Source organism: Zalophus californianus, chromosome 2 (genome assembly GCF_009762305.2).
Source record: "Zalophus californianus isolate mZalCal1 chromosome 2, mZalCal1.pri.v2, whole genome shotgun sequence".
Lineage (NCBI taxonomy): Eukaryota > Metazoa > Chordata > Mammalia > Carnivora > Otariidae > Zalophus > Zalophus californianus.
Window position 1 is genome coordinate 8006102 of NC_045596.1, and position 8530 is coordinate 8014631.

The window sequence follows — 8530 nt, forward strand, 5'->3', positions numbered from 1 at the left end:
GAGGGTTGGGGGTTGGGGGTTACTTTCAGTCTTTCTTTGAAATGGTTTGTTTTCTTGTCTTCAAGGTACAGTCCTTGAAAACAGGGGATGCATTTTCTTTGTTGGGCATCTGCATAAATTTGGTCCCTGGCAGTCAGTTGGCACTAAGAAGCGTTTGTTGAATGACTGAATGACACAATGAAGACCTCCAGTGAGAAGCATCTGTCCTCTGCTATGGCAGCTGTGCCCACTGGGAAATGTTTCTCACTCTGAGCAGACATCTGATACTCCAAGACTTCCACTATGGACATTGGTTCTATCCCTTGGGCTCATATAAGTCCCTCCTCCCCCAATATCTTGTCCCTAAGACAGCCCTCTAGTGTTTTAAAACAACACTCTTATCCAGTTCAGGAGCTTACCTTTGCAGATTAAATATTCCCAGTCCTCATTCTTTTTGTTATCTTCCGTGGTTTCAACCTCTTTAACCTTTAACCAAAGGACTCCCTTTTGCAGGTACACTAGTTTGACCATGTCCCTCCCAGAATGTGGAATCTGGAATTAGCATCAGCTTTCATGTGTGGGCCACAGCAGCACAAAGTGAGAAAGGGTCATCTCCTCTGGACGAATCCTCCATCTGGACTAATTACACTGAGTCTAACACAGCCTTTGCTATTCTTGGCAGCCACATCACACTGCTGACTCATACTGAGTCAACCAAATCCCTTAAGCTTTATTCACAAGCCTTTATTACCAAAATTTGCTTCAACTCGTGCAGTAGGTTTAGGGGACCCCTATATAGCTCCTAGTACTTGTCCTTGTTCAGTTCTCTGCCTCATTTCATCTGGTCCATGGTTCCTGTCTATTTGGGAAAAGGAAGGATTTATTCCTGGGGATGGAAATTCACCTACGAGCCAACAGGAAGGAGAAACAACCTTATCCCATCAACTCTGGCCCACCTAGTGAGATCTGCTGTCTGGTTCAGGAGCCTGTGCTTAACTGTATCACATATTATGGTGTCTTTGTTTAATTTCTCAAGGAGAACAGTAGAGTAGCATTGAGATCCAGTCCCAACTAGCAGGTCTATTTACGTATGACAGAGGCTAAGATGGTTCCCATAATCTCTACCTCCTAGTATTCAAGCCTTTGCATAATTCCTTCTGCTTGAGTGTGATGTGTCCTCTAATTTGTTTCCAAACACTAGAATATGGCAAAGGTGATCGAATAGAGGTGATTGCCTGCACACAATTATGTTACATGAGATTATAATTGCCTTGCTAGGAGACTGTCTTGCTGGCTACAAAGAAGCCACACATGTTGTGAGCTGCCCTTCAGGGAAAGCCACATGGCAAGGAAATGAGAGTAACCTCTAACTGATAGTCAGCAAGACGCTCAGGTTCTCTCTCTTATGGCCTGCAAGAAACAGAATGCTTCCAACAATCACGTGGGGCCAGAAGAGGACTTTTTCCCCAGTCACACCTTGAAGTGAGGCTGCAGCCTTGGCCCAACGCCTTGATTGTAGCTTTTAGGGGAGACTCTGAAGCAGAGAACCAAGAGAAGCTGGGACTGGACTCTTGATCCCCAGAAACTGATAAAAGAGATGTGTGTTGTTTTTAGCTGTTAAGTTTGTTGTAAATTGTTACTCAGTGATATGTAGCTAATATACCATGCAATTATGTGGTAGAAACCAAATTCAGGGATGCCTGGGTGTCTCAGACGGTTGAGCATCTGCCTTCAGCTCAGATCAGGATCCCAGGGTCCTGGGATCAAGCGCCACATTGGGTTCCTTGCTCAGCGGGGAGCCTGCTTCTCCCTCTCCCACTGCCCCTCTCCAGCTCGTGTTTGTTCTCTCTTTCTCTCTCTCAAATAAATCAATAAAAATCATTAAAAAAAAGAAAGAAACCAAATTCAGTTAGAAGCCAATGCACCATGAAACCCAGAAAACACAAGCCCATTGTCTCTTTTTGATGAGCTGGATTGACTTACAGAGACTTTCATGATTCCCATGTACTATTCCACCAGGATGTAAAAAGCACCTTGATATCCAATCTCAGAAATAGAGTTGTTTTTTGTTTTTTGTTTTGTTTTGTTTTGTTTTGTTTTGTTTTGTTTTGTTTAGTATTTGCCCAGAATAACCTTCTGCTCATCTATCTCATCCAATGGTCCCGGCTCGCCCTCTTCTTCTACTTTCTGGATGCTTTGGTTCTACGCCCAGGTCTCAATATTTGTTTCCTGCCGTCCTGGTCTCCTAACTTGGATTCTGGCTTTGAGCCCACCTTTATTCTCATTGAGGGACATTTCCACGTTGGTTCTGTTATCTTCCAGGTCTGGCTCTCCCAGACCCCCTGCCAAAGAGGAAGTATGCATTATTCTAGGCCCCTTACTGGTGAAATACCTCCAGCCAATAGTGTGGCCTTCAACACATAGTAGATATGATGACAGTGAGGTCAATAATGTCACCTCAGGCCACTTTGTATTTCCACTGGGGCTCTATCCTCTTTGAGCTTGAGCCTTATCATCATCATCATCATCATCCTCATATTAAAATTCTGTCACTTCCAAATAAAATCTTAAAAAAAAAGTCACTCACTTAACCGAGTCACCCAAGTGCTTTTTTTTTTTTTTTTAGATTTTATTTATTTATTTGAGAGAGAGAGAATGAGAGAGAGAGAAAGCACATGAGACGGGGGGAGGGTCAGAGGGAGAAGCAGACTCCCTGCCGAGCAGGGAGCCCGATGCGGGACTCGATCCAGGGACTCCAGGATCATGACCTGAGCTGAAGGCAGTCGCCCAACCAACTGAGCCACCCAGGCGCCCAACCCAAGTGCCTTTTGGGGCGCCTGGGTGGCTCAGTCATTGAGCGTCCGCCTTCGGCTCAGGTCATGATCCCAGGGTCCTGGGTTCAAGCCCCGCATCGGGCTCCCTGCTCAGCGGGAGGCCTGCTTCTCCCTCTCTCACTCTCCGAGCTTGTGTTCCCTCTCTCGCTGTGTGTCTCTCTGTCAAATAAATAAAATCTTTAAAAAATAAATAAAATAAAATTCTGTCACTTCCATACATGTGCTAATGGCCCTGTGGTGAATGGCCAGGGCAATGGTTTGTAGAACATAGGAAAGCACTAGCTTGAATCCTGCTTGTCATTTCTGATGGCTCACAGACTGAACGCTGGGGCCTGAGGGAAAAGCTGATGACTCAGCCTTTGTATTTGTACCGTCCACACTATTTTTACATGTGGCTGAGCTTGCCAGAGATGGAAAGGGCCCCTGGATTCCCTTAGTCCTAATGCACCTTCAATACTATGTTTGTAAACATAGAGAATCCAGGAGCCCGGGTCCCACTCACCCAGTCTAGTTCTCTAAAAGCAATGGATCTTTGAGCTTAGGCACATGGGTCCTCCTCACAGACTTGACCTTTCAGGTTCAGGCAATTTTCCTTAATGTATTACTGCTGAGGCAAAATATATGCAATGAGCAACTTGAGTCATGCCACAAATGGGCCTAGAATTACAGAAAGGTCAGAAATGGGACTGCGTTAACCATTAATTCACACCCCTAAGTTCACCAACAGAAAAATAGTAACTCAGGAAGATGAAGTACCTGGACCAAACTCAGGCAGTTAATTAACCAGCGTCTAGACTTGATTTCAGGCAAGGTAGCCATGGTGTTCTTTGAAAGGCCATAAAGAAAAGTCTGGAGGAGAAAGTCCATTACTTCCAATTGCTTGGAGCAGAGGTGAGTTAGAACATGGGAGGTTGGACCTGAGAGCGCAGGCACCAGATCCAAGAAAGACAATTCTCCATCTCCTCGTCTAGACGTTGAGGAGTCCAGATAACAGACAGGGACGAGAATAGCATTTGTGAACTCAAGGATTCCAGGGTCCAAGAAGAGCAGGTATCATTGCAGGCATCATGTCCTTCCCCCAGGGGGGTTCTGTGTGGACAGAGCAGTCTTCTTAGACAGAGTTTTGATAGTGTAAGACAGTTTATTTTCTTGTTTCTGTGCCTAAGCATTTAGTGAAGGGCTTATTGATTTTCATTATTGTTAATTCCAGCCTGGCCTCAGCTGTACAGTGGGGAGTTAATAGAAAAGTGTTTTTGTCTGGGCCAGAGTGTTTGAAAAAGATTACTACCCCCTGAATCCAGTAGGATGGTGATAGCGGGAACCAAAGAAGGGTGCAAAGGAACGGAGAATCTGAAAAATGAGGTCAGAGCCTCAGAATCAGCTGGCCCTTCCTCCCAGATATCCTCTTTCGAGCGTCAACACTGGAGGGACTGGTTTTTATTTTTTTTTTTTTCCCTTACAATCCACTTAGGGCCTAGATTAAAGGATCCCCAGGGTCTCCACGACTTATCACCCCCCCGCCCCATGGTTCTCTCTCTGTTCCCCGGTATCCCTGTAGCTTTTAACGGAACATAGAAGCCTACACTTGCAATCTGCCTTGTTTCAGAGTTCGCTGTAAGTGGGTCTGTCCATCCTACCAGATTTTACTCTTTTCAAGGCAAGGGAAGTATCTATTTTATTTGCCCCTCCTCTAGCCCCCATCCACAGCAGCTAAAATAATGACTTGAAGGTAGCAGGTGATCAAGAAATATGTGTTCTGTTAAGAAGCAACAGCAGTATGTTGAGTTAGGCCTGTAGTCTCTGAAGTCAAGCAACCTGGATTTGAAGTGTGGCTCCACTGAGCGCTCACCTTGTGACTTCCACCAGGATACGTGGCTTCTCTGTGACCCTGTTTCTTAATCTGAAGAACGTGATGTTTGTTGTATCTACTTGTTGGGTTAGCGTATTAAGAGAGTTATTTCATGAAAAGTGCTTAGAACATTGCACTGTCTCGCATTTACCCAAAGCCCTCCCGAAGTTAGATCCTTCGGACCCTGTGGTCCTAACTCTGTGCATGACGCTCTGTGTCCCACCAGAGTGTGGCATATGGCCTGGGAGAGTAGGGAGCTCCAACCTGAATCTGTCAACACTCCCCGGCCCCGACCCTGACACCACATTCAGCATAACCTTCCCTACATCTCAGCTATCCTCTCCCTAACATGCACAGATGTGTCTCACGGCTATGGTAGTTTTGCCTCAGTTTCCTTGGGCAGAGGGAAAGAATCCCAATCAGAATTAAATCAATTTAACTCTGCCATGGTCTCCCAAAGCTGTACTGTAGAAACATCACCTCTCTACAGATATACATCTCCCTTTGATCTCCTGCTTTGCTTTCATTTATTCCATAAAGGGTTAGGGCTGGAACTGCATCTCTTTGTCTCCTTGTTGACCACACTGGGAATTTCAGGTTTTGTTTTCTGATGTATTGTGGAGAAGGAGATCTAGGTCTCTGGGGCCTCGGGGTTTGTAACTCTGTAGAGAGGATCCCCTGTCCTGTTCTGAGGGGTTGTTGATTGGGACGGGGTTTCCTCTGGAGGAATCGGTAAGTAATAATTTTGTGTTGAGCACCTGGGCATGTTGTATTCTTTCTACGTCAGTAGTTCTCAAAATGTGGTCCAGGACCAGAAGCCTCAGCTGCACCTGAGAGTTTTTTAGACCTAGCAATCCTCAGATATCAACCAAGACCTTCTGAATCAGAAACTCTGAGGGTGTGACCAGCACTGTGCATTGTTACAAGTCTCCAAGAGATGCTGGTGCATGAAAAATCAAGAACACTTACTCTGGGCTTCAAATCACCACTTTGTGGGATGAAACTACAGATGACCAGGGAAATCCCTGCGAGGTGTCTATTCCATACCTTCATCAGGTAAGAGACTTCACAGGATATTTCTCAAACTTCCATGATGACAAGTATCATGTGACAGAACTCGTTATAAATCATTCTCCGTTTCCACCCATGTCCCCCTGAATCAGAACTTTTGAAAGAAGAGCCTGGGAAGTTAATTTTTTAATCAGAATTGCAGATGAATCTTATCAGTGAAACTTAGGAAACTCTTCTTGAAGGTGGGAGAGGTGGCTGGTGTGGCCTATTTCTATCCACCATGTCAGAGATGAGTATTGAGGGGTTGAAAGCTGTCAGAAGAACAGATTATTATGAAATTATTCATTATGTTTGGCCCAGTGAAGTGGATGAAACACAGCTGCATGAGTCTACACAGGAGCTGCATAAAAAGCCTTTCCAGGCATCCTCATTTGTCCTTGTAACTGCTTCCAGACACATGTTGTCCCCTGACATTCCTTCCCTGGTCTCCAGAGCCTCTGAATGAGGCAGAAGTGAGAGTGCCCTTGCTCCTGGTAAGTAGCCTACTTTCTGCTCCTTGCAGACTGGAAGACTTCACCTATGTATGCCTTTTGTTCCTGCTGACACTCTTTCTACCTAATGCTCATTCATTCCTCCTCCCCTAGCCACAGATAATTTGTCCTGTGCTGAAAGAATTCTTACCCATTAGTGGTTTTCTACTGTTCTAAAGACAAAGTCCAAAATCCTACATGTGGCCTGACTCTGCTTATTGGGACTAAGCAGAGACTTCCTTACAAGCAATGAAGACTGACTCATGCTAACATAGGCGAGGGATTATTGAAGGATTCTCAGGGTTCATAGAACAACAAGGAGGACCAGATGTGGAGATGGGTAATCACCAGGAAGAGCTGACCATCAAGGACTGCAGCAGAGATCAAACACAGGCATGAGCTGGTCTGCTCAGACCACCATGGCCATGATGATTGACCTCTGTTCCCATATGATTGCATTGCTCTCTCAAGAGCAAAACCCTAGCATTGATTGTCCACTTGCTGGGCCCAATCCATGTACTAACCCCCTGGTGACTCAAGCCAGGACTAGAAGAACTCTGGTTGCTTTTCCTTTTCTAGGGAGGGGCGTGTGCTTCTCCCTAAGACTCTATTAATAGAGGTTTCCCAAGCGGGAGACTGCAGAGAGCAGGCAGGGAGGGTCAGTTGTCAGAGAAGCTACAACCGATAAGTGTCTACCATGCCAGTGCTCCAGCTTTTGACAATACAAATATTTGGAGAAAAAGAGAAGTTTATATAAAACTCAAAGACTTTCTTAAAATTAATGACAGCAAACAGCCTTCTCTTCTTTCTTCTTGTCTTGGACTTTCCCTTCTCATTTATCTTGGAAGTGATGCTCTCTTTCTCAGTACTAGGGAAATTTTAGACCTTTGGAGGAAGAGATGGAAATGTAATATTCCAAATCATGAGAAAAAGGAAATTAGAAGTTGTATTCATGGAAGTTGCTGAATTAAAACCGCCAAGGATTAGGGTCAATTTGGGATCCTTCTCTTCATCCATAGCACACAAATATTCGTTTAAAGTTGGTCCTTCCTTAGAGTTTGAAGGTCCTCATAACATAGGACTTAAAAATTACCTGATGGATTTTCGTCTGTGAGAAAATAATCCAAAATAATTGGGGGGGGGAGGTTTGTACAGAAAGATGCTCATTCAGCTTTATTTATAATAGCCTTCAAATTGGAAACAACCTAAATGGGATGAGTATCTATATGGTATGTTCACTTCACGGTATGCTATGCTTACAAAGCATTTAAAATGTGTTTGTTAAAAAGTGAAGTGAAAAATCAGGGCATTAAATATACTCGCAATTATTTGGAAGAGATTTTAAAAAACAAAAAACGTACCAAGTAAGAAGACCCAGGAGTTAGATACACAACATTATGACAGAGATTGCCTTTAGATGATAGGGTTATTGGTAATCAATTTAAAGCACATTTCTGCTTGTCACCTTTTGCAATTCTTTAATTCCCCCAAATTTTACTTGGAGCATGGATGTATTTATTTACACACAAATAAAACAAACTTTGTTTACAACAACCATAAATGTGCTTCCACTTTGCATGTGGGATCTTTAGAGATAGCCCCCCTCTTGCTGAAGTCACCAGTAGCATTGGTCCCAGTAACCAAATCCAATAGGCATGTTCTGCCCTCATTTTACTAAGCCCTCCAACAGTAATTCACAGGGTTAATCAGTCTTTCTTGACACTTTGTCTACTATTTTCTTTTAATTTTTTGAAGCTTTTATCCATTTTAGAGAGAGAGAGAGCACTCAAGTGGGGAAAAGGGCAGAGGGAAAGAATCCCAAGCCGGCTCTGTGCTGAGTGCAGAGCCTGGTGGTGGTGGTGGGGGGGGGCTCAATCCCATGACCCTGAGATCATGACCTGAGCCGAAATCAAGAATTGGACGCGTAGCTTAACTGACTGAGCCATCCAGGCACCCCATCTGTCTAATATTCTCTGAAATACCATTCTCCCGGGAGCCTGCTTGCTTCCCCCTGCCATTCTTGACTTCTTTGCCTCTTCCTCAGTTTTTCTTGATTGTTCCTTCTCTTCTACTGAAACTCTAAGTGTTAGAACTTCCTCCCATGAATGCCTTCTTTTGTGACTGAAGCAATCCTACCTACTCTCTCTCCATTATGGCTCCTTGTTGGTTTATGTGTCCAGCCTTCCTTCTCTTGTGACTGCTAGTCTGTTTACTCAACATCTCCATTAAAATATCTCTCAGATATTTAAAACTTAGGTCCAAAATTGAATTCTTTATCTTCTACTTTATGGCATAGAGACAGAATGAAGACCCATGTGTCCATTGAT